The 27970-nt window shown below is 33.9% G+C and overlaps 1 pseudogene; it reads left to right on the plus strand.

Annotated features, from left to right (window-relative positions):
- On the plus strand, positions 1–27923 carry LOC127836036 (uncharacterized; annotated as a pseudogene).
- The last annotated feature ends 47 nt before the right edge of the window (positions 27924–27970 follow it).

Genomic DNA, 27970 nt, shown 5'->3' on the forward strand with positions numbered 1-27970 from the left:
ATGTCTATATCAATAATGTACTGGTCTAACTACGTTGAATTGCATGTTAAATTAAGTCGAAACAGTGAAGCATCGGTTGAAAGCGACAGGGTATTGAAATTCTTTATTGACGAACTGCGTGTAATCCGTGCCAGCGTCCAGGCTTCGATGAAAAATACATCATATAATGTTACGGTTAGTTATGCTCGATTGGTCATTGTCAGCTCGGGTACTACTTACATGTACCGCGGGTACACTTAAGTATACTTACATGTACCCCGGTTACGGTAAATATACTAAGACGTACCCGGGAATTTTAACGCTGAATCGGTCGTTGTCGACTATATTTTTTTTAATTAATTATGTTAATATGTATGTCAATTGTATGTTAAATTGCCTCTTTATTATCGAGACTCCTACTCAAAAAATATGTTTATGCAGATATTTTTTAATTGAAGTTTGCATGCTTCGTAATTACGGTAATCGATAGCGCGTTTTCCACATCGGATTTTAGGCGGAAATGAAACTTGGGTACAGTCTAATATCGACTGGGTACGTTTTAGTATATTGACCGTACCTGGGATGCATGTAAGTAGTACCCATGCCGACAATGACCAATCAAGCGTTAGTTATATACATCCGAATTACTATGACAAAGTAAAATGTTAATCGTACTCGTAATGGTTTAAACACTATTTATTTTCTGATTCAGATTTTGTTATATATTTTTCATTAGATTCACCTTAACCAGAGGGCAACGGCGTGATACAATCATCGACATGTCAGTGTCCAATGAGGGAATTTAAATGTCATCATGTGGCTGCTGCTTTACTGTTTCGTTAATGCATAAAATTACATATATTTGTATTGTTTATGTTTGAAACATGCTGTAAATATACTCAGAGAAAATAATCTGTATACTATTCATGATACTTTTTTCAGCTAACAATTACATTTGTAAGTTTTTCATAATAACCACAAATATTCTCACAGGGAATGTAGAAGCAAATGCTTATGTGTTACTATAAGTATTAAGTATGTCTTGTATGTATTAAAGCTTTTAAAAGTTGTTATTAAATTAATTCATGATACAGATACAAGAGAGCGAGCAAAACTGAAATTAAGTGTTCCTGGATCAAGCGTTTGAAATCCGCACCACCCAAGAAAACTGTGACGATGGCGGAAATGTATCCACCAAATCAGCCTGAATACAGGTAAAGAGAAAACGAATTTTAAAATGATTAAAAAAATGTCATCTCAAAGCTGTTATTTTAAAATAATAAAATTGTGTACTCTATATAATTCTTATTCGAACCATCCTAGATCTATTCATAAACTCATGAGAATAATTGTTTTCATAAATATTTTTAATGCAATGGACCTTTTTTACTCGTTACTCAGGGCTCTAAACAGATCTGTCTCAGATGATGACAGAACTTTTATTTATAAACAACTTGGACAGTTGGGTCGCTTTACAGGTTCGCATAAGAGGTCCCTGTTAGAATGTTTTGTTCCTGTTATCATGATTTTTTCCTGTTAGCATTTTTTTGGTTACTGTTGAGCGGTTCCTGTTAGTATGAGTATTTTAGGTATGTGCGTTTGAATATATATGTTAAGCAATAATTTTCATGTAAAAAAATTATGCTGTACAAATAGTGAGATATTACTTATTAAGCTGTCTCATTGGCAATTATGTAGTTGTGATAGTATGACTTATAAATAATAATTCCAAAAAATCCTTGGTATGTCAAAAATTATCAATACCACATGGTCTTGTTTATTTTTCAAAAATCATGAGCATTATTTTAATGGTATTTTGCTAATATTTGACCTGTTTTTTATGTTTGAAGCTCTGCATTGGATTATGGCAGAGGAGCCACAGACACCAGATGTACCAGTGCCTCTCCTGGATGACTTGATGATCCATCCTGATTATCTGGGAGCTAAGGACCCCCGCTCATGGCTGAGACGACAGTTGCTGGTGTCGCACGAAAAGGTCAACCAAACAGCTGCAGCAACTATAGAACAGTATCCAGATTAAGTTTGCAAATCCAGATTATTTGCAAACTTATTTTTTTTTATTTATTGAACAATTGTTATGAAATTTTGCATATTTCTAGGGGGCATTGAGTACATACATATAATTGAAAAAAGAGTTAAAATGTTTTTGGAAAGTAGAGTTATTTGATGATAATGTTGCCATCCCCCGTTGGATCCCAACGGTGTTTTGGCTCCCCCGTTAAGAATTGCAATTCTCCAACGGGGTTTTTTTACAGACGGGAGAATTTTACCTATATTTTACAAAAAATGTAATTTTAATATTATGCTTTGTTTTCTGTTTCAATGTTTACAAATACACATGTTTAAGTTATAATTGTAAGAAATATGTACTTTAATAAGAAAATAAAGTGTTTGTAGATTGTCTTCCCCCATGGGGTTTTGACGGGGGATCCCGTCCATCTCCCATATCCATTAAACTCCAACGGAGTTTTCACTGGGGACCCCGTCAATCCCCCATTTAAATTAAACCCCAATGGGTGTTTGACGGGGGATCCCCGTTTAACTCCAATTTATAAAGAACTCCAATGGGAGTTTGACCAGAGAAGGGAGGGGGGGATCAGACTTTAATAAACAGTTTATACCCATTGCAATATATTCCATTGTATAAAGAGTAAAAGACACCAAACTTTATTAAATAATTGATGTTTTCTTTTTAAGGTGTCAAAATCAATTTATAATTTTTGAATTTTCTTAACTCGATACGTTACGTTGAATAAAATGTCTTTTTGAAAGAGATTAGAACCACATATTGCTATTTCTGGAAAGATGAATTTAAAACGTTCCATAATTTTGAAAGACTGTATAAATAATATTGTTACTTATCTCGAAAATATATTACATTTACCTTTTGATAATCCAAACGTTGCTTTTATCCATTTCTGTGATGATAAATACAATCCAGAAAGACAATAACATTGGAAACATACTTATTGTCATTCGGAATTGTATTATTGTGTTGTTTATTCCCCTTTAACAGTTTTTGAAGTTGTTTGCTCGAAATTTTGGGTCCGTCTATAATGCGTATATGACTCATTTTCGCGAATATGAACGAAACGAACGAATATGATCGAATATTTGCAATATTGATGCTTTTTCTGCAATGTTTTCATCAACAAATTACAGTTTAATTTAAAATACAATTAAGACAATTAACATTAATAGAGCAATTCTCTAGCCATTATCATGTTTCGAACTCTAAAGTCATGTTCGCGAATATGAACATTGTTTTTAGGCTATACAATAACCACGACGACTCTACAATACAAGGTTTACAGTCAACTCGTACCTAAGTCAACTCGCACGGTAGTCAACTCGCACGTTGTTTGGTCAACTCGCACGGAAGTCAACTCGTACCTAAGAGTCAACTCGCACGGTAGTGAAACTATTGATGTGTTGATGGGTTCTGAATGAGTTATTTATGCAAAAACACAAATGAGAAATACTTTCAGAGTTTAGTTCAATACTTTTATTGCAATATTTTCACAAAATAACACATTTTTTTAACAAATTGTGTTTACACCAGGTTACATTATCGGCACATTATAACAGACAGTAAACGTACTTTTTAAAATATATTTTTTTAACTATTATTTTTATTAAAATATTTGAAACACACATTGTCAAAGCTTTATCATGTACACAAGTAGACATTCTATATACTTTTATTTTAATATTTATTTCAATATTTACATACAGTATCAAAGCTGTACAATATGTACACAAGTAGACATACATCTATATACTTTTATTTTAATATTTATTTCAATATTTACACACATTATAAAAGATTTACAATTTGTACACTAATATTGTAATTTAATGAATAGGACATAAAGACTGATAGAGCTATGAATTATTAAGAATTTAATATTTGTCATAAAACTATTAATGAAGATCTCGTTACCATTGGAGAACTTATTGCGCACACAATTATAAGTAAAAAACGTATAACAATAATGTTAACGTGAGTACAAATACGTATAGCTTAGTATCATATAAACCGAGTATATATAATTATCATACCTACATGTATTGAAACATTTTTGTACGCAAAGATTATTAATTTTACAATAATAATCAGTCATAATACAATTTTACAGAATCAAATGTGTATTTTATTAATAATTTAATAACATTGCCCAGCATTATTAAAATTTGAACATGAGTTACAGTTCTACATTAATTAATTAAATATTAAATTGTAAAGCTTGACAAATTAAAATATTTATTTAAGTATTCCATACTGCAGCCTTATTTCTAGGCAACCCCTATCAGTAATAGCTTAATCTACCCCTCGATTATCAGTACCCTCATCAGCTCTGAATGACTGACAGATTATCTGTTTATTGTAATTTTAGGGGTGGGAAATAGGATATGGTGTTTTCAGGTATTGTTACTTTATTGACTGATTAGATGACATATGGTTTATTATTACAATTCCAAATTAACAATTAAAGTGATATTAGGGGCACGTTTCGCTGTTGAACTGAGCTGAACATAATTAATAGATCAAAAGAGTTAGTTTAAATGTTGTTACTGACGAATTATCTGCAACTCATCTTGCTGCCAGTTGTTTATAAAAAGTATATATTATAGTCGATATTTGACATGACTCACCCAGTCCTCTAAGCCGAAATGATCCGTAAAACAAAATAGTGTATTTGTGTCGTATGAACGAATCTGCACTAAAACTAGATTTAGATTCACTTCGTAAATCAAATCTTGTGTGTCGTCAGTTGTCAAAACGAAACTACGGTTGATATTCAAATGCATTATTTTTCTCTTTCCGGGATATTGTTGTAGTATGTTGATGCTGCATTAACAAATATAAGTGTATATGAAGTGAAAACACCAAAAATAAACAACGGTTGCGATAGACACCTATAAACTGTAATATTCCTATAATATCACTTTAACATACTAACGTATGAACATTTCAAAATCTGTCATAGCTTATTAAAAAAGTAAAACATATCAGCTTATATAAAATTTATAACAATTAAATAGAAATTAGAATACAAATAATTAACAAAAACAAAACATGAACGCTGAAAAAGAGCTCTACAAAGACTACATAGACATTACACAAATGTCACGAAAAACCACTTAAATGTTCACTCGATCTTAACAGAATAAATACATCAGGAAGAATTATATTCATAGAAGAATTTCCATATCAAAAATGTTAGAAAACCATTTTAAAACAGCCGATATCTGTTGATATTCGCCCCTTTTGCGAATATAGTAATATACGCTCTTTAGTCGTACCGAGCACATATCAGTGAAAGGGGGGAAAATTAAATTTCTTTAGGGTATGGGTAACCTATGGTCTTTAAAAATCGATTAGGAATTTATAAAAGGTATTTCTTGTGTTAGGTTTAAGAAAGAATGTCTCAAAATATTGTAAAAAAAAAAACATTGAAAATTGAAACTAGCGACAGCTCCCTTGCAAGGATATTTTGGATCTCCAAAAAGGAGGTTTTTGCGAAGGTCAATATTTCACGCTGCAGAAACTGAACAGAACTTTAAAAGGTAAATTGTGAAAAATCTAAAGACTTCTAGGTAAATAAGCACAGCACATGGTTGAAATTAATGAGTAATGTAGCCAAAACTAAACTTGCATTCTGTTTGAATGTACTTTGCTTGCCATGAAATGGGTAAAATTTCTCAATTTTTCATTAAAAAGTAGGTGGATGGGGGAAAGGGTGTCAGACAATTCACCCCAAGACAATTCATCCCCTGGACAATTCACTCCAGAATTTGATTTCCTTGGACAATACACCCCCAAGACAATTCACTGCCATATTTTTTATATGATATTGTATTGCCATTTGCTTTTGTCATATTTTAAAATAAGTTGTAAACAGATGTTTGGGGTTATAATTTTGACTTTGTAGCATAATTTTGATGTGAAGATAATACATGTAGCATGTAAATGAAAGATGAAATTGTGTTTTTTGTCAAATGCAATCCAACCAATGCTTTTGTTTCTATAAACTGTGTTACAACATATAAAATTGAAACAAATTAAGTATTTTGTATTTATAATATTTGTGCATTGGATTTAAATAACAGTCTGCGAAATAAGCGCACGCCCGTTGGCCTGGGCATGTAAATTATAGCTCTGGCCTATTAAAATTGCCATATTGTACGCCCGTCGGGCCAGTAGAAATTCCGTGTATCAATATTGTTTCATTTTTAAGTGTAATAAAAGTCATTATTTTGTGAGTACTTTGCGAAGATTTCCGACAGAACTTCGTTCAACTTCGCCTAAAATACGAGATTTAAACGCGTTCCGATTGGTCCATACATTCAACGGTCATTTTCGAGTCGTAACACAGGCCACGTGGTGAACAATTTAGACTGATTATTTACTATTGGCACACGTCATGCTGATGTGTTTTCTGCTGAAGTAAACTTATCAACGTACGCGGCTTGCATTTCCGGAATAAACATCGTTTTACTTTGTAACCTTGTTTGTGTGTTTATTTCCAAAGTTGTAAGTCCCTACGCGCATAAGGCTGCATAATGCTTAAATACGTAGCTGGAGCGAAGCCAGGCAAGAAACTGCCCACTTCAGGTCGTAAGTCAACAAATGACTATGAAAAATCACGGAAACGTGAATTTCAAGAAAAGTGGTAAAAAAATCAGTGATGAAGAAGAAGCCTTTTCTTTAAGACAGAGTTTAATAAGCTACGCTTAAAAACACAGCATAAGAAAAAAGTCAACATGTATGATAAAAGTATGCCATCTATGCCTTCACTTGTCAAGTAAACTTCTGGAAAATAACTATCAGGTTGCTTGTTTTACAGGATATGGTTTCTGACTAAGAGGATCTCCAGGATTGACATGACGCCTCATCAGTGATCGCTCCGCCCACTTAATCACATGGCTCAGCATGATGAAAACCTAGACAAGCTAACACCAAAATGGCTTCTTTGCCTATAGACTGCATATAGATTTACGCGATATTCCGGATTATTTTATGGACTTGTTTAACACCATATTACACGTGTAAAGGGGTTGATGCCATTTAGTTATTCTGCAAATGCAAAAAATATAAGATTAAAGAGAACATCAGCTATTTATAACGGGTAAATCGGTACATTAAACACGCTCTCAAACGCTTGCGCACTTACCGAAATCGAACCCGTTATTACGTGTAATGGTGGTATTTGCAATAAATTAACACTTAACCGGTATTTACCCGTGTTATTAACAAAATTATTACAGAAACATTCCCCCCTACCCGTGTATTTGACACGAAATAGCGCTTTATAACTGGGAATTCGGTGAAGTTTTACGCGCTTTCTGACGCCGGGTGGGTACCTCAATCCCACATGTTATTGCGTATAAAAGTGATATTAATCATATTAAACATTGCTTATGGGACATTTATCAATCACTATAATTTAAAGCGCAAAACCAACACAGTCGTTTGGACATTGTCTGATATAAAATTAGCGTTGTACGAAAGGGAATACGGTCAGGCTATTATAAATTAATAAGGCTACCAGTATCAGACGCTCGCGCAGTTACCGACTTCCGCGAAGTTACCGCATTTATTGTTTAACTAATATCAGTAATAATAACTCTTTTACAATAGCATTTATCGATACGTATTTATTAAAATAATAACAAAATGGTTTTCACTTGTTTCTGACACACACAGAAATGCGATTTTTAACGGGGATTTCGTAGTAAAGTTACACGAATTGGGTACCAAAATTCTCAATTATTTTACATGCACACGTAACATAATACATACTTAATAATGCTTAGTTATTGCTTATAAGACATTTCAAGTTTGTGAAATAAATAAATGTTCTTTAAAGGGGATCTCAATAATTTTTTAAGCTTCCACTCGCTCTTGTCAAGACCGCATTTCCGCGTTGGAAATGGTATAAATTTAATTCATCTAACTTATCCTTCTGGATACCAAATGTCAGAGTTGCATTAACCCTTTTTACACCGTTTTTGCCATATTTCATTTCCGTTTATTAATCCGAACAAAATATAGAAACTCGTTTAAAAAATGAGATCTAGGCATTCGAGCTCCTTGTGTGGATTAAAAGCGTTTATTGGTGACACCACATGAGCGCAAATGTGTAGATACCGTTAATAAGATAATAAATCACATGTCACCTTCAAATAACATGTATGATGTCAATTAAGTGCATTACTATCAGAGTAATAAAAACAGCATGAATTAGGCTTCATGGTGGGTTTTATTTCTATTTAAGTAATGCAGATGAACCTCGCTTTTGACCTAGTAACTGATAAAACTATTTAAAAAAAAGTGAAATATTATGTGATAATCAGATCGATAACATAAACTATTTAAATCTGCTAGTATATCCGATATAAATATATTATAATTGTCTTTGACAGTGTTGACGTTCAGTTGTTCGTGGTGACGACCGCATGTATTTATACATCTCTTACAGTTCTCAAGATCTCTTTTCGGCTTTGGAAACGATATAAATTAAATGTCACTAACTAATCTTTCAGGATATCGATTGTCCGAGTAACATAATCCCCATTGACACCGTTTAACCATTTTTAATCGTTTTTTTTTAGAGGAAAACAAAAGAAACTCATTGGAATAAAAGTGAACCTTAACATGTAGCTTGTCTTGAAAATGGCGGATAGTTCATTGCTAACGCGTGCGCCCGATTAATCGATCGCTGATTGGTGGATCAATTCTAGTGGGCGGAGCGATCATAGATAAGGCGTCATGTCAATTGCAGTGATGCTTAGATGAACGAAGAAGTTGTTTATCACATGTTAAATACTTATAATTAATAAAGGACATAATTACATTGACTTGTTATATTGTGTTGCAATTGTTTTTGCAATAGGCTTTACAGTTAACATACCCTGGATACAATTTTACTTTTAATAGATTAACTGCTATTGAAAGATGAAACCCTTTAACAGGGTGTATATTTTAACAAATTTACTTTGGGCTAGTAATTTTGCTGCTGGGCTACTTGTCTTTACCATTCCAGTAGCCCGAATGGCTAGTGGATAAAATGAACTATCGTGAAGACTGAAATAATATTATTAGATTAACTGCTATTTTATTATTTGAGAACTTTGTCAAATATTGAAGTTGATAAATTAGTTTCATTTAATTCTTAGAATTTTACATTATGACAATTACTTATTTATTCATGTTAGATGGGATAATTAATTTAATAAAATATTATGGTTTAATAAGAAAGGAAATTTAATCTGGTTGGAAGCGTGCTATTAATGGGTATTACAATCAAGCATTCACACACCTGACAAGGCTTTATCAAAGTGTCAACACAGATAAACAAAGACTTCAGTTACACACATTGACAAATAATTATGTTGGGCTGGGCAATTCTAAGACCTGGTATTGTATTAAAAAATTCCATTGTTGTTCACCTGATATTTTGATTATTTTTTTATTTAACTGCCTATAAACAAAAGTGTTTCATTAAAAAAATTATTATTTTTATTCGTATTATCCAGTAACTTGTTGTATTTTCTCTCATTGAAGGATTAGTGATAGATGTTGTGTTTTGTAATGTTGTGTATTGAAACATATTTTAGTCTGCAATTATCAGTATTCTTTTCAAAGCCAGTATCAAATTCACACCATTTTATGTTATAATTTTTTAAAATGCTACTTATACACCAATACCTCATGATTTATTAAATCTACTATAATACCGCTAGTATGCTCCTCTTAGAAATGTTTTGAAATGTAATGTACTTTTTACAAAAATTGTACTCAATTCAAGTCCACTTCAATCATACAGTATGTTAACTCATTCCATACTACAGCCTTATCTCTAAGCAACCCCAATCAGTAATAGCCTTATCTACCATTAGATAATCAGTACCCTCATCAGCTCTAAATGCCTGACAGATTATCTGTTTATTGATACCTTTATTGGTATGAAAAAGGTTGTTTTTTAAGTGTTGTTACTTTGTTGACTGATTATGTGACAAATATATTATTATTATATTTCCCATTTAAAAATAAATATAGTAATCTAATAAAAATTTCGAAATCTTGCATAACTTATTAAATAAAACAATTAGATTATTTCCAAATAATGTATCCAATACCATTATTATTTATTTATACACTTTTTACAAATATAAACTGTTTTAATTAAAAAAAATCAATCTTAAATAAAACATAAACACATAATAAATTATTTAATGACATAAAAACAATAAAAAGATATTGTTAATAATAAGATATTGTTAATAAAAAAAAAAACATGAATAGATAAAAAGCCCAGTTATGTTTCTATTGCAAGTAATTTTATGAAAAAAAGAAAGAAATTCTGAGAACATCTTAATATGCTTTTATTAGAACTTCATAAAAATAAAAAAGAATACAAATAACTATCCTTAGAAAACAGATATTTGTAATTACTAAATCCTAAACAAACAGCAAAAGATAAAAAAAAATTGTCCAGCAGCAGGGGTGAATTGTCTAGGGGGTGAATTGTCTCCTCGGGGTGAATTGACATGACGCCTCATCAGTGATCGCTCCGCCCACTTAATCAAGTGGCTCAGCGGGAAGAAAACCTCGACAAGCTTTCACCAAAATGGCTTCTTTGCCTATAGACTGCATATAGATTTACGCGATATTCCGGATGATTTTATGGACTTGTTTAACACCATATTACACTTGTAAAGGGGTTGATGCAATTGAGTTATTCTGCAAATGCAAAAAAAATATACGATTAAAGAGAACATCAGCTATTTATAACGGGTAAATCGGTACATTAAACACGCTCCCAAACACTTGCGCGCTTACCGAAATCGAACCCGTTATTACGTGTAATGGTGGAATTTGCAATAAATTAACACTTCACCGGTATTTACCCGTGTTATTAACAAAATTTTTACCGAAACATGCCCCCCTACCCGTGTATTTGACACGAAATAGCGCTTTATTATTGGGAATTTGGTGAAGTTTTTACGCACTTTCTGACGCCGGGTGGGTACCTCAATCCCACATGTTATTGCGTATAAAAGTGATATTAATCATATTAAACATTGCTTATGGGACATTTATCAATCACTATAATTTAAAGCGCAAAAACAACACAGTAAGTTTGGACATTGTCTGACATAAAATTAGCGTTGTACGAAATGGAATATGGTCAGGCTATTATAAATTAATAAGGCTACCAATATCAGACGCTCGCGCAGGTACCGACTTCCCCAAAGTTACCTCATTTATTGGTTAACTAAAATCAGTAATAATAACTCTTTTACAATAGCATTTATCGATACGTCTTTATTAAAATAATAACAAAATGGTTTTCACTTGTTTCTGACACACACAGAAACGCGATTTTTAACGGGGATTTCGTAGTAAAGTTACACGAATTGGGTACCAAAATTCTCAATTATTTTACATGCACACGTGACATAATGCATACTTAATAATGCTTAGTTATTGCTTATATGACATTTCAAGTTTGTGAAATAAATTAATGTTCTATAAAGGGGATCTCAGTAATTCTTGAAGCTTCCACTCGCTCTTGTCAAGACCGCATTGCCTCGTTGGAACTTTCCGCTTTGGAAACGAAATAAATTCAATGTCACCAACTAATCTGTCAAGATATCGATTGTCCGAGTTACATAATCCCCATTGACACCGTTTAACCATTTTTAATCGTTTTTTTTATTAGTAAAACAAAAGAAACTCGTTGGAATAAAAGTGAACCTAAACATGTAGCTTGTCTAGAAAATGGCGGACAGGTCGTTGCTAACGAGTGCGCCCGATTAATCGATCGCTGATTGGTGGATCAATTCTAGTGGGCAGAGCGATCATAAATAAGGAGTCATGTCAATTGTCTTGGGGGTGAATTGTCTCGCTTCCGGGGGGAAGATCAAGGGCAATAGTTTCACAAGTGAAGAAGCTTAGCATTGAAAATAAAACCAAAGACAAGGCCGGGCCTTGTCTTTGGTTTTATTTTCAATGCATGTTGCCTTAGCGCTATGTTATGACACTGACACAAATAGGAGTTCTTGTGTCACTTTCTGTTTTGATGAAATGGATTTGACTGTTTGCTGCCTTTCTGAACTTGAAATTTGGGAAAAAAATATATCCCCTGCCCCCTTAACCCTTTGCATGCTGGGAAATTTGTCGTCTGCTAAAATGTCGTCTGCTGAATTTCTAAAATTAGCATTTTCTTTGATTTTTTTCAAAGAATACTATCAGAATAGCAAACAGTTTGGATCCTGATGAGACGCCACATTTTGCATAGGCCTTTAAAATTCGGTTTCCGCACTGAAAGGGTTAATGAATGTTATCCACTTTTATGATTGATTTTTTTGTTGTTGGTATTGAATGTATTTACTACAACAAAAAATTTGTTGGTCAAATGTTGAAAAAAATCCATTAATTGAACAATGATGAAATTATTCACATACTTAAGTGCGATTCAGTGTCGTTACAGTACTGTAGATTTCGTCTGTGTGGTTAATCAAGTGTATCTACTGTAGATTATTTTTAATTTATTGAACATCATTTTTTCACACCTGAGGATGTTTACGTCTGCTGCATCTTTTAGGCTTGAAAGCCACAGGTTGTGAACAAATGTGTGCATGTGTGCATATATTTTATTTCTTAGTTCCTTCCTCACCTAAATAATTACATGATAGTGTGTGATGATGAATATGTATTATCATGCTTATGACAATGTGTTGACCTGGAGCTCCTGCAGTTAAGACTCAAAATGTGGGAAGAATTTTCAATATTAAGAGCTTAAATCTATGCATTAATCTCTGACTCACTGAAAAACATATTTTAAAGTTGACATGGTCATGTGCCATGTGGATCAACCAGAGTACCTAATTTTAGCTCCACCTATATTGTATTGTTACCACCGAAACAATTTACATGGACCCTGGTCCCAGAATGGAAATCGAATACTGGTTGCTGGTGTGACTGCACCAAATTGGCCTTTATTATCAGGCGATCAATTACTTGTAAATGAAAATCTACGGTGGAAACTTTTTCGCATTATAATTTTTATTAATATTTATTATTGTTACAGTTACATGTAAGTTGTGTCAATACCATCAGTGAATTCGTAGAAATATGGGATATTACGTAACCAAATGCATTGATGGTGTGCACATCACAATTTCAGCAAGAAAAGATTATTCAGATACCAAATAGACAATTTAATGTGTTAAGTTTCTTTTTGATAAATTAATGCAGTTGTTTTTTACTAACAATATAATATCACCACTATTGAATGCCCATAATCTATGAGCTGTTAGTTTGTTAGTTTCCATTTTTATTTAATGTCATTTATTAATTTAAAAAATCCAAATAGTGCCTTATGCCCTCTTAAATACATGCATCCTGTCTTATCTTATTTTGTCACCTTAGACCCCTAGAGAGCACAGTCACCCACGGTTTATTAGATTACAATCAGTAACACAGTAACTGATAAGCTGAAGGACACACTCCACACAAATATCTTATTATCTCCAGGTCAAACAATCTTGAGATTTGAGGGTTTTTTTTATTAATTTTAAATGAATACGAAATAAGTTATTTTTTTATTGAGGAAAACAAGTATTATAATAATTGTTTTAAACAATGTGTTGGCATGGTAAATCTATCAGTTGTATTTGATTTAATTATTGAGAACAATGGGCTAATGAATCTGCAGATTAATTTCACAAAGACAATATTATCAGTTTTAAATACATAGTTTTATTTGTTTGTAATACTACTGGCAATCTTCTTAGTTTTTTACTACAAATCCTTACTTTTTGTTTATCCCTTTACCCCTTAGATACGTATTTTGACGCATTTGTAGTCACTTAGAAAGTTATATTTAATTCAAGGGGAACCTTTCTTACTAGATCCAAGTTTTAAAGGCTTCATTTCCAACCCTTAGATACTGATTAGCAGCAAACAGCATAAAACCTGAACAGCCTGCGTTTTATTCACAGGCTGTTCTGAAGTTATGCTGTTTGCACATAGCCACTTCCACTTTGCTTTTGTGTGGGAAAGGGTTAAACAAGTGTTATATCTTTATGCTTCCCGAAATAAAATTTTGGCGGAGCATATAGGAGGTTTTTGTGTTACGTCACAAGAGGGGTTTTCCGTTACTAAAAATAGATTGGCCGTCAACTTCTCGATCGCGGCCTATTATATTGTATCAGAGTAAAAGTCGTCGGAAGACTTAATACTTACAATTTCACAAAACAAAACTATAAATACCCGTATTGTTTTTTAAGTAAGACTTTAATAAATGATATTTCAAAAATTATAAAACATATAATAATTTGAATATTATTAATATTATAAGTGGTGTGGATGCGATAGTGTTATTTTTCATCAGAGCAGAGACGTGGATAACATCTACATCTCTGATCGGAGATTGAAATTTAGTGTAAGAGGTGTATTGAATCAGTAAAAAAACAAAGCCCTTAAATAGCTCAATACATGTCAATCTTGAAATGTAGTTTTAATTTTCTTTTACATTGAATGAATTTTCGTTTCGTTTACATTGAATGAAAATATTAATAATTTAAGCATTCCACTTGAAAAAACACCTGCATATTTTGCAAATTGAACTGTCTTTGCATGTACATGTATATTGAAAACTCTTCTCTAGTGATGATGAGTGATACAAATCTAGCATTTTATGATACCATAAATCTACACATTTAATTTATTTTACGCAAGTATTTTATATCCGTATATAATCACCAAACGCGATTGCTTGTTTTCATGATGATGTTTCGAACACTGCTGCAGTAACGCACGATCTTTACACATTTATATAGCAGAGTTTACATTTGCAGGTACCCGTTATATACGTCAATTGTGTAGCAGTAAATTTGTAAAATATTTTAAATGTATAGTTATTAAACACTTTATTGCTATGTTTAAACTGGCTAATATATATACTTAATAGTTCCTAGCTGTTAATCAATTTCGGATAAATGTCTATTTTTTAAATATGTTCAAATATTTTATTAAAGCAAATGTTAAGTTTTTGACTTAATATGCTAGGAGATGACATGGAGGTATCATAAATTGTGTTTAATGACCAGACACATGTGGTTTATGCAGAGACCCCATACAAAGTCATACAAGTATAGGTCCCTGGGTTTATGACACCCTGTTTTCTTAGTTATTGTCTGAACAGTATCCGATCATATCGAGAAAATCGGTTTGTGATAAACAAAGGGGCAATTAAACACTGGGTTAAAAATGCTGAAACAAAGAGTGTCAAAACTGGTGTGAACAATTTAATAAAAGCATTTACATTTATCAAGAGGATTTAGTTAATCTGTAACAAGGTAAGTTTTTACAGACAAATAGGTTCAAATCAGTTTCTATATGTTGATTACATAAATTCAATCAATTTGTTGTTTGTTTTCGTCCTTATTTGTGTTCGTTAATTGGATTCAATTTAATCTGAAATAATTGCAAGTTCTGAGTATTTTTTTGTTCTTCAAAAGGGTCGCGAATATGATTGTAACCTTATCACGATGTGTTTCATCACATGCAAACAATAGCAGAATGGCCGCAGTTTTGACGGCCAAAATTTGAGCATGCGCAAACGTGACGTCATTATCGGAAGCCCCAAAACATCCTATAGTGGCCAGTTTGTCCTTCCTTCCTTCTTTCCGTCACACTTTTGTTACGGTTTCTCATAGCGCCTTCAACACTTTACCGATCTCTTTCATATTTGGCATGTAGATACCTTGCATGGACCTCTACCTTTTGATGAGGTTTGAGGTCACTGAGTTCAAGGCCAAGGTCACCGAGGCTAATAATAGATTTTCTGTCACGCGTTTGTTACAGTTTCTCATAGGGCCTTCACTACTTTACTGATCTCTTTCATATTTGGCATGTAGGTACCTTGCATGGACCTCTACCTATTGATGAGGTTTGAGGTCACTGGGTTCAAGGTCAAGGTCACCGAGGCTAATAATAGATTTTCCATCACGCTTTTGTTACAGTTTCTCATAGGGCCATCCGCCTTCACTACTTTACCGATCTCTTTCATATACGGCATGTAGGTACCTTGCATGGACCTCTACCTTTTGATGAATTTTTCAGGTCACTGGGTTAAAGGTCAAGGTCACCGAGGTTAATTATATATTTTTCCGTCACACTTTTGTTACAGTTTTTCATAGCGCCTTCAATATTTTACTGATCTCTTACATATTTGGCATGTAGGTATCTTACATATATAGACCTCTACCTTTTGATGACGCTTGATGTCATTTGGGGTCAAGGTCACCGAGGCTAATAATAGATTTTTTTAGGTGGTTATTAACACATAGATTGACAAAGCGCATCATCGGGGAGCATCCATCGCTTTCAACGATACTTGTTGTTAGGAGTTAACTAAGGAGTTATAAGGCTAGGGTTAAAAATGATGGAAAAAGTAGCAAACAAATATTTGTGCAAATGGGGTGTCACTGGGCCAATTGTTGTACTGCTCATTTGACACTTTATAGTAAAACTTGTTGTTCAATGTCATAAGTTGGCAGTCATTTAGTCCAGCCCAAAAAGGGACCTTTTACACAATTCAATATTCAGTCTCATAATTTAAGTTTCAATGTGACAGACTTTCAATTGATTTATGGGCTTCTAAATGCTCACACCTCACATCAAAGATGATAAACAGTCTCTGGAAAAACCACAATGGGATTTCAATCAGGCAACATTCATTTTAATTTGTTCCCAGCATTTCATAAGCACTTTTTATATTGATCATTAAATTGTTCATCATAATCCATAAATAAACATTTAAAATTTACAATTTCTTTTGAACATTCTCTCCAAATGCTTTGTGACATTATTTCCAATATTATATCAGAAATTGTGTTTTTGTTTTGTCTCTTTTTAATTCACCCTAGGGTGTGATGAAGATACAAAAAAGTATGTCAAGGGAAGCTCTGATTTTCTCATTAATTATTTCAAGATAAAAGAGTTGTACATTTCATGCAAATTAAATATGCTTCAAAACATTAAGGGTATTGCACATGCTTGATAATAGTTTCTTTGTGTCTCACATCACTGAAGCACAAGCTGCTTTCTACTGTTGTGCAAATGTCAAATTTTAAATCTAACTTTCATTTTTACCTGAAGTATATAGTACAAATACCATTTCATAATTATTTGATGAGTTGATAAAACTTTTTACCTGAGAAATGGGGTTATATTTTCAATAAGTTGCCAGTAGCAGACATGGGGTAATCATAATTGTTAATCTGTTATCATCATGATTATTAATTGATTACTTTTTTCATTAATCATGGATTGATCATTAATAATAGCTTTTGTATTACTTAAATAATAATTTTATAGATTACCTCTACAAGAGGTCATTACTCAGTATTATTTTATGATTATTATTACTTTTGACCAGAAAACAGATTCAATTTCAATTCATGAACACAAATGACATATTAACAACATCAGACACTTGCCAACTTATCATGTAGTTAATTACTCAAGTGGTGTAGATCTCTGATAGCTCTCGGTCCGAGGGGTATTTAAAGGGATTAAGTCTGAACAATAGTTCTTATTTGGAACTTGCCTACAACTGGTTTTTCCGCTAATTTACATGAGGTACAAATAAAATTGACCTAGATCCACGGGAATGCGTATTGTTATTCCCCCTACAGGTGAAAATGGAGGGGACTTATGGTTTTTGCTCTGTCTGTCAGTCAGTCAGTCAGCCAGTCACACTTTTCTGGATCCTGTGATAACTTTAAAAGTTCTTCATATTTTTTCATGAAACTTGAAAATATTGATAGATGGCAATATGGAGATTATGCACGTCATTTCATTTTGTTCCTACGTCAAGAATTCTGGTTGCTATGGCAACAAATAGATTAGAAATATTGCTGAAAATAGTTGATCCTGCGATAATTTTTAAAGTTCTACATATTTTTTCATGAAACTTGAAACATGGATAGAAGGCAACATGGAGATCAATAATTCTGATTGGTATGGCAACAAATAGACTAGAAATATTGCTGAAAATGGTGGAGTTTCATCTGTATTGGACTTATATTGCTTTGAAATAGTCTTGTTCAAACTAAGTAAGTACGGTACCAGAATATTCATGTGACACTAGGGTCATAATGGTAATAAGTTTATTGTACCTAACGATTAGTGGAGTTCCGAATACAGTCTATTGCATTGATGATCTGCATTTATGCAAAAAATAAGTGTTGGAGCTTAAATAGGTGTGGGAACAGTTAAGTAATCAGTCAAATAATTGATTTCATGAGAATTTTAGTGAACCATGTTAACCCATGTATACAAGTTACATTTTGAAAAGGCAATTCATGCAACTTCTGCGCCAGTGGAGAGACTCTGGCATTTTCTTTCCTTTCTGATAGAAGTTGAATGAGTGACTGCACTTTTCAAATGCCCATGAACATCAAATGCAATAATCGTGCAGTACCATGCATCTTTCTTTTTTGTGCAAGTTAATAGGATAAGAATTAAGGGTGTCACGGTACTCTGTGGGACGGTATATCGTAATAGTCTCCTCTCAGTACGGTGCATGATACGCCTTCGAGTGCGAATGGTACGGTACAGCATTTTTCATATGCGCCAACGCGCCAAGTAAACTTTTAATGTTTGGATGTTGTAACAATACGCGGCAAGAAAGATTCCATTTTAATTTAATTTTAAACAGGTGCTTGTTGATCAATTTATAATATAGGAAGATAATTTAATAAGGTGTCTTAGCATAGGTAATATTAAATACCACACAATACCTGGAAATAAGACAGCATTTTGTCTTATTACCAGTTATTGTGTGGTGTAAATGGAGGATTGGTTGTTTATTGTCTTTCTGTGTTCATTTGCTGAAATATGACAATGAATTTATAAAAATGAAGCTCATTCTATTACAAGAAAAGGAATTTTGTATTATGGAAGAGTTTTTAAGTTACAATATTCATGTAACACACATAAATCCTATTTTAAAGGTAATTTGCCGTCAACTGCAGTAGTCTGTTGTATCTTATCATATGGAGAAATTGCCATTATTACATTATGCAGTAACAAGTCAACTAAACAGCCTGAATGTTGTTGGGTTAAAATGGTTAAAATGCTGATAGAAAGAAAAAGATTTCACATATGAAACATTATAAATTGCATGCTTATATGCCTTCTTTATAAATTCCATGAGGCCTTTATATTTTATGCCCCCGGTAGGGTGGCATACAGCAGTTGAACTGTCAGTATGTCAGTCTGTCCGTCCGTCCGAAAAAAAATTAACGTTGGCCATAACTTTTGCAATATTGAAGATAGCAACTTGATATTTGTCATGCATGTGTATCTCATGAATCCGCACATTTTGAGTGGTGGAAGTTCAAGGTCAAGGTCATTCTTCAAGGTCAAAGGTCAAATTGCGGCACAGTAGGGGGCATTGTGTTTCTGATGAACACATCTCTTGTTTTATCTTAATTTAAAATAGCACATAATACATTTCATATTATTTGGTGTTCATCTCATATGCTCATTTGTATTTTCAGTTTGGCCATGTCCAGGAGGGGGTGACTGAATTATGGGGTGCAGAAGAAGCACAAGCCATATCGACATGATGAATCATCCCCAACAGCGCTTGAGGATGGTTTCTTGCTCGATGAGGATGAATCCATAACTGAGAACTGAGGATGATACTTCTCTCAACACTGCATTGTATGAAGAAAAAGCAACTCAGTGTGGTTAGTCATCGTCAACAACAGAACCAGACTCAGCTGACGTTGGAGACTGTCAAGTTGAGATCACTGTGCCTGTCAGGGTTGAGTGTTACATACTGAACGAAGTGATCCAAAGCAATTTATTGTCAATACGCACGCTACAGACCTGGACATTCGCTTTTTACATTCAGATCAAAGCATGGCAAACATATTTAAGGATGAAAGTATGTGTTAATGAAGCAGGACACACTACTGAATATGTTCATGGTTAGGAAGTTGCCCAGAACCATTTTTTGTGGGAACAAATTTCTAGTGATTATCTTTTTGCCCTTTAGCTCACCTGAGCACAATGTGCTAATGGTGAGCTTTTTTGATCGCCTTTTGGCAGTCGTGGAGTGCGTGTTGTGTGGCGTCAACATTTGCCTTGTAAACAATCTTGACGCCACATTAATTGTCCAAACTTCATGAAATTTGGTCAGAACATTTTTCCAAATGAAATCTTGGACAAGTTAAAAAATTGTTCCGGTTTATTGTCCGTCATCATGAAACTTGGTCAGAAGATTTGTCAAAATGATATCTTGGGCAAGTTCAAAAATGGTTCCGGTTGGTTCAAAAACATGGGCACCAGGGGTTGGGGCATTTTTCCTTATATGTCTATATATAGTTATAGAAAAACCTGGTAGCCGGACAATCGCTCCTACAAACAATCGCTCCTACGCTAAATTTGATAGGGCGGACGCTCGCTCCTACGATGTTTTGACAGGGCGGACAGTCGCTCCTACGATGTTTTGCAAGGGCGGACAGACGCTCCTACGATGTTTTGACAGGGCGGACAGTCGCTCCTACATTATTTTGCCAACCCGGACAATCGCTCCTACATTATTTTGTCAACCCGGACAGTCGCTCCTACATTATTTTGACTCCACGGCAAAATGTAGTGTACGCCGATCAAAGGCTAACACTTATGATTAACCGACAATTAAAATTGCCAACTTGTGTCGAAAAATGCGAAATAAGCCAGATATTTAAATTTTAAATCAAAAATGTATGTACATTTGAATTCGCCATTATGTTGCATTTCATGAATTTTGTATTCAATGTTTAATTGATTGAAGCGATTGAATAATTTGGAAAGTTCTAGTGATGTCGTTTAAATTTGTGAAACTACGATGATATAAGGTATAAAATACGCATTTTATGTATCCTTGGCAGGATAGCTCAGTTGGCTAATGCGTTTTTTACTTCGAGTCCTGCTGCGCGCTACTTTTGTTTTCCTTTTTAAATGTTTTTTTTTTATTTTTTACTTGAGCCTTTAAAATTTGATGTTAACATTTATCAATATAAAGCATTTAATGACAAACTTCAAAATATGCCAAAATCTGTGAAAAGGCCCCTTTAATGTGACGCCATTCTGTTATCTTTATGCACGGTTCACACATCATAGGTGTCAAAGTGGTCATTATCGATTGATACTACCATTGTTGTTATAGCAATTATTGATTTAATGCGGTTTTTATGTTTATTCCATTCGCAAAATGGCACTTTTTCCAATGAATGTAATATAGGGACGAATGTCCCTGATAGGAATAATGTAGGAACCATTGTCCAAAGTGCCCTTATAACTACCTTATATTTACAGAATCGACAAACTGTAACATAGTTTGTCAGTAAGTAAATTAATTAATTAAAATCAAATTGATCGGCTTATGTTAATTAAATTGGCTTTCTGTTAACAGGTTGGCAATTTTAATTGTTGGTTAATTATAGGTGTAAGCCTTTGATCAGCGAATAATATGTTTTGCCGTGGAGTCAAAAATAATGTAGGAGCGATTGTCCGGCTTGACAAAATAATGTACGAGTGATTGTCCGGGTTGGCAAAATAATGTAGGAGGGACTGTCCGCCCTGTCAAAACATCGTAGGAGCGACTTTCCGCCCTGTCAAAACATCGTAGGAGCGACTGTCCGCCCTGTCAAAACATCGTAGGAGCGACTGTCCGCCTTGTCAAATTTAGCGTAGGAGCGATTGTCCGTAGGAGCGATTGTCCGGGATTCGAAAAACCTTTTTAACACTCTATAGAGTGTCCCAATGATATCATGAAAAACATGGCCAACAAAGGGCGGGGCTTTTTACTTACATGACTATGGTAAAAACATGTTAACACTCTCAGTCGCATTTATAGTCCAATCTCCATGATGAAAAATTCTTATATGATTATGAATTTTCTTCAGCAACATTAATACCCTGCCCCATACGATAATGGCTCTTATGCTTACATGTTTGTTGCCTGCATCACTGCAGAATATTAGCTGTTTTCTCCCGATATATTATTAATTTTGTAATATCAACAACTTGCTTAATACGTGTAATAAATTGCTTATTTTTTATGCCAGTTGTATTGATATGTGTTTATGAATGATGAAGTTTTGATGAAATATCATTAAATTGTAAAAACTATGTTCATGCATTCTTTTATTGCACAGACTAAAATTAAACCTATCTCGCCAAAACCACTGGATGCGCGAGAGTTTGCCGATATTTGGCGAGCTGCCTATCTCTGTTATCTCTGTTATCTATGTCTCTGATAAAACTAATTACTGCTGTGTTGTTTTTTTCATCCTTTCCATATTATTTGTCTCTTTTATATGTCTGTCAAATACAGGGCATATTAAGGGCTCAATTGGTCATTGTCGGCTCGGGTACTACTTACATGTACCCCGGGTACTCTTAAGTATACTTACATGTACCCCGGGTACTCTTAAGTATACTTACATGTACCCCGGTTACGGTAAATATACTAAAACGTACCCGAGAAATTTAAAGCTTAATCGGTTGTTGTCGGCTATTTTTATGTCCCCCACTATAGTAGTGGGGGACATATTGTTTTTGCCCTGTCTGTTGGTCTGTCTGTTGGTCTGTCTGTTTGCGCCAACTTTAACATTTTGCAATAACTTTTGCTATATTGAAGATAGCAACTTCATATGCTTGTGTATCTCATGAAGCTGCACATTTTGAGTGGTGAAAGGTCAAGGTCATCCTTTAAGGTCAGAGGTAAAATATATGTGGCCAAAATCGCTCATTTTGTGAATACTTTTGCATTATTGAAGATTGCAACTTGATATTTGGCATGCATGTGTATCTTATGGAGCTGCACATTTTGAGTGGTGAAAGGTCAAGGTCATCCTTCAAGGTCAGAGGTCAAATATATGAGGCCCAAATCGCTTATTTTATAAATACTTTTGCAATATTGAAGATAGCAATTTGATATTTGGCACGCATGTGTATCTCATGGAGCTGCACATTTTGAGTGGTGAAAGGTCAAGGTCATCCTTCAAGGTCAGAGGTCAAATATAAGTGGCCCAAATCGCTCATTTTATGAATACTTTTGCAATATTGAAGATAGCAACTTGATATTTTGCATGCATGTGTATCTCATGGAGCTGCACATTTTGAGTGGTGAAAGGTCAAGGTCATCCTTCACAAGGTCAAGGTCATCCTTCAAGGTCAAACGTCATATAGAGGGACATTGTGTTTCACGAACATAGCAACTTGATATTTGGCATGCATGTGTATCTCATGGAGCTGCACATTTTGAGTGGTGAAAGGTCAAGGTCATCCTTCACAAGGTCAAGGTCATCCTTCAAGGTCAAACGTCATATAGGGGGACATTGTGTTTCACAAACACATCTTGTTTTTAATTAAATATATTCACATTTATGTTAATTTTCTGTAAAATGGCCTCTATATTATCGAAACTCATACTCACAAAGCATGTTGAGGCAGTTTTTTTTTAAATAGAAGTTTGTTTAAGATAATCGGTAGCGCGTTTTACGACATATGATTTTAGGCGGGAATACAATTCAAGTACAGTCTAATATCGACCGGGTATGATTTAGTATATTTACCGTACCCGGGGTACATGTAAGTATACTTAAGAGTACCCGGGGTACACGTAAGTAGTACCCGAGTCGACAATGACCAATGGAGTCCATATTAAGGAATTAATTATGTCATGCCTGGGGTCGGGCAGCTTCCAGTACTTTGTCCAGAGTATTAGTCTTTAACTATATCACCTATTCACATGAAACTTCATATATGCATATATGGATAGATCTCACTGATGAGAAGTTCAGTGCACAAGAACTATAGCTATAGCCCCTTCATTACTTTTTTTATCTCACTTTTTTATTGTCCGGGTCATAACGTAATTACAATTAGACCCATTTACATCAAACTTCGAACAAAGGTAGGTTGTGGTGTATAGAAGTGCAGCGTTTAACAATCATAAGTCGAGAACTCTGGCTTGCATATTTCACAATTCTATGCCTTTGTTGGTTTCACATTTTTTCTTGGTTTCCTGTTTTCCTGAAACTACTAGTTCATGATTGAAAATTAAGTTTTTATTACATTTAGAAAGGAAATCATACTGCTTATATGGGTTATATCAAATATTTCAGTTGTGTGTGGTATTTTGTATTTTATACACAATAATGAAAAGTGATATAAGTCCTTGGTGTTATATGTCTGTTTGTTTAGAGGGAAAAAGACAGCACAGAAACTAACGTCTGGGATATCATATCCTTATCAGAAAACAAAACAGTTAATAACTGAAACTGCAAATATAACTCAAATGTATTTAAACATCATCGAATCTATTGGAGAAGTGGTGTGTCCCATAATTGAAACTAGCCAGTACAGTATGTTTCAAGATGACTCCCGCATGTCTCTGCTAATAACGCTACCAGTGCTCGGTGTTGTTAAAGATAAAAAACAAACAACTACAATAACAAAACAATGAACCTAACACACTGCCCTATTCAGGCATTTTGTGTAAAAAAAACGTGTGGAATGTAACCGGTACGCTAAGGTACGACATTGCACCGAAAATGTTTGCAAGCTAAATTTCTAGGAAAAAAACCTCCAAAACTGTTACACGGGAATAAACAGCAAAAGAAATACAATTCCGAATGAAAATAATTATGCTTCCAATGTTATTGTCTTTCTGGATTGTATTTATCATCACAGAAATGGATAAAAGCAACGTTTGGATTATCAAAATGTAAATGTAATATATTTTCGAGATAAGTCACTATATTATTTATACAGTCTTTCATAATTATGGAACGTTTTAAATTCATCTTTCCTGAAATAGCAATATGTGGGTCTAATCTCTTCCAAAAAGACATTTTATTCAACGTAACGTACCGAGTAAAGAAAATTCAAAAATTATAAATTGATTTTGACACCTTAAAAAGAAAACATCAATTATTTAATAAAGTTTGGTGTCTTTTACTTTATACAATGCAATATATTGCAATGGGTATAAACTGTTTATTGAAGTCTGATCCCCCCCCCCCTCCCTTCTCTGGTCAAACTCCCATTGGAGTTCTTTATAAATTGGAGTTAAACGGGGATTCCCCGTCAAACACCCATTGGGGTTTAATTTAAATGGGGGATTGACGGGGTCCCCCGTGAAAACTCCGTTGGAGTTAAATTGATATGGGAGATAGACGGGATCCCCCGTCAAAACCCCACGGGAGAAGAAAATCTACAAACACTTTATTTTCTTATTAAAGTACATATTTCTCTCAATTATAACTTAAACATGTGTATTTGTAAACATTGAAACAAAAAACAAAGCATAATATTTAAATTACATTTTTTGTAAAATATAGGTAAAATTCTCCCGTCTGGAAAAAAACTCCGTTGGAGAATTGCAATTTTTAACGGGGGAGCCAAAACCCCGTTTGGATCCAACGGGGGATGGCATCTTTATCATCAAATAACTCTATTTTCCAAAAACATTTTAACTCTTTTTTTTTCAATAATATATATGTACTCAATTCCCCCTACAAATATGCAAAATTTCATAGCAATTGTTCAATAAATAAAAAAAATAAGTTTGCAAATAATCTGGATTTGCAAACTTAATCTGGATACTGTTTATAGGACAGAGGGAAAATGCCTTATGGGCAGCTGTTCGCAAGTTGAGATTTACCGCCTCTAACTTCGGACATCTTGTCAGCGTTTGACAAACAAAGTGCTAGTACATATTGCTATAATTTTAATATATATGACGCACATGTCTTCATGTAATGTGAGTTAATATAAATTTAAACTGGGTGGTCAATATGAACTTCTTATATATGTTTCTCGACATTAAAAAATAGACTTGCTTTACTTTTTCTGCCATGTTTTTATTGCATTGCAGTTACTTATGCTCGATTGGTCATTTTCGGCTCGGGTACTAAAAAAATGTACCCCGGGTACTCTTAAGTATACTTACATGTACCCCGGGTACGATAAATATACTTAAACGTATCCGGGAATTTGAACGCTAAATCGGTCGTTGTCGACTATTTTTGTTAAATGAATTTTGTTAACATAAGTGTCTATTTTCTGTTAAATGGCCTCTATATTATCGAAACTCATACTCAAAAAGCATGGTGATGTAGTGTTTTTTTTTAAAGAGAAGTTTGTTTAAGATAAACAATATCGTTTAACGGTATCGGTAGCAATTATTATGACATCAGATTTGGGGCGGGAAAGTAACTCGGGTACAGTCTAATATAGCCCCGGTATGTTTAAGTATATTTACCGTACCCGGGGTACATAAAAGTATACGTAAGAGTACCCGGGGTACATGTAAGTAGTACCTGAGCCGACAATGACCAATCGAGCGTTACTTTTACTGTTGTTTATTTGTAAATAAACATACAAGATAAATAAGTGTTTTTATATGTTTTTCAAGACTGACAGTGTCTTTGAAAAAAAGACTGCTGAGCGCGTATTACCTGGAAAAAGGGCACCTGTGCAGTGGGGAGTAACACATGAGCAGGTGTGCATAGCTGAATACTGTAAGGTTGGAGGAGTCGCTGTACGCCCGACAGGCAAGTGAAAAATGTGTTTTTTTATAAGTTTGAATTGATCTTTAGTTGTTATAGAATTTCATAATGTGCTTATTCTCCTGTTAATGCAGTTATGCTTTGTAATAAAATTAATATTAATTTTTAAGGTCATATCTTATGTTCTATCATTTTATTACAGGAATTTGGCGGCTGCACGAGTCTGGTGTCTTGGGTGCATCACCAGATGGTTTTGTCGAAGGAGTGTTTAGGGGTTTAGTTCATCAACAACATGGACAAGCAACATGAAGTGCAGACATCATATAAGTAAAGTGCCCCTACACCGCCAGAGACATAACTATCCAGGAGGCGTGTTCATCTATCAAGGATTTCTACCAAGGTAAACTATTATTTCTACATTTTCAATGTTGTAATGCATATTGATATAGTATATACAATTAAAAAATATGCATTAATTACCCATTTTGCATACAACGTGCAATTACATCCATTCCTATAATTAAAATCAGTTTGATGTAAAAGATGGTCTTGCTCTTACAATCTCTTTATGTATATAACACTACTAAAGGGATTTCAATAGATTTGTGTAAACCAGGAGTCAAATTACCCCATGCTTGACTTTTTCAGGGGTCAAATAAAATAATCAGGGGTCAAAAAATGAAGTTTTCTGTTCCTGAATAATTTTTATATAGTCTGTAAATGTTGTTTTGCATATACTTAAATGAAATACTATGCAAACAATAATTGTATAAGAAATATATTTTGAAGTTAGTTTCTTTGTTACATTTGTGTCAAAATGATGCTATGCAGATTATTTGCAGGAGTCGAAAGACCATCAATTTCAAAATCAAAAGCATAAAAAAGCATTATTGTGCTTCAATTGAAATTCCTGCTACTAGGTGACAATTGCCTTATAACACATGGATGCATACTCATTTCAGATCAATCTTCTGATGGACGGCTATCCCTCAAGCAAGCCCACAACTACTGGCATCAGATTCAAGGACAGCTACACATAACGGGAACTAATGCATGCGATCTTGTTGTGTGGACAAATAAAGACTTGCAAGTGATCAGAATAGCAAAGGATCATTTGTGGTCGGTCAATCTGTCAAAAATGATTGATTTTTATTTTTCGAGCTTTTTACCATCACTATACGAATAAAGGTTACATTAAATCTGAGATTTTATTACTCCAGGACTCCAGGGGTCAGTGGTTCGACCACATTTGAGGACTACACCTTTTGTTTTTATTCATATTTTTGTAACTGGAGCTTTTTAGATCCAAAGTTTACATTTATCAATGTAAAAGCATTGAATGGCAAACTTCAACACGTGCCAAAATCTGTGA

Source organism: Dreissena polymorpha, chromosome 6 (assembly GCF_020536995.1).
Source record: "Dreissena polymorpha isolate Duluth1 chromosome 6, UMN_Dpol_1.0, whole genome shotgun sequence".
Lineage (NCBI taxonomy): Eukaryota > Metazoa > Mollusca > Bivalvia > Myida > Dreissenidae > Dreissena > Dreissena polymorpha.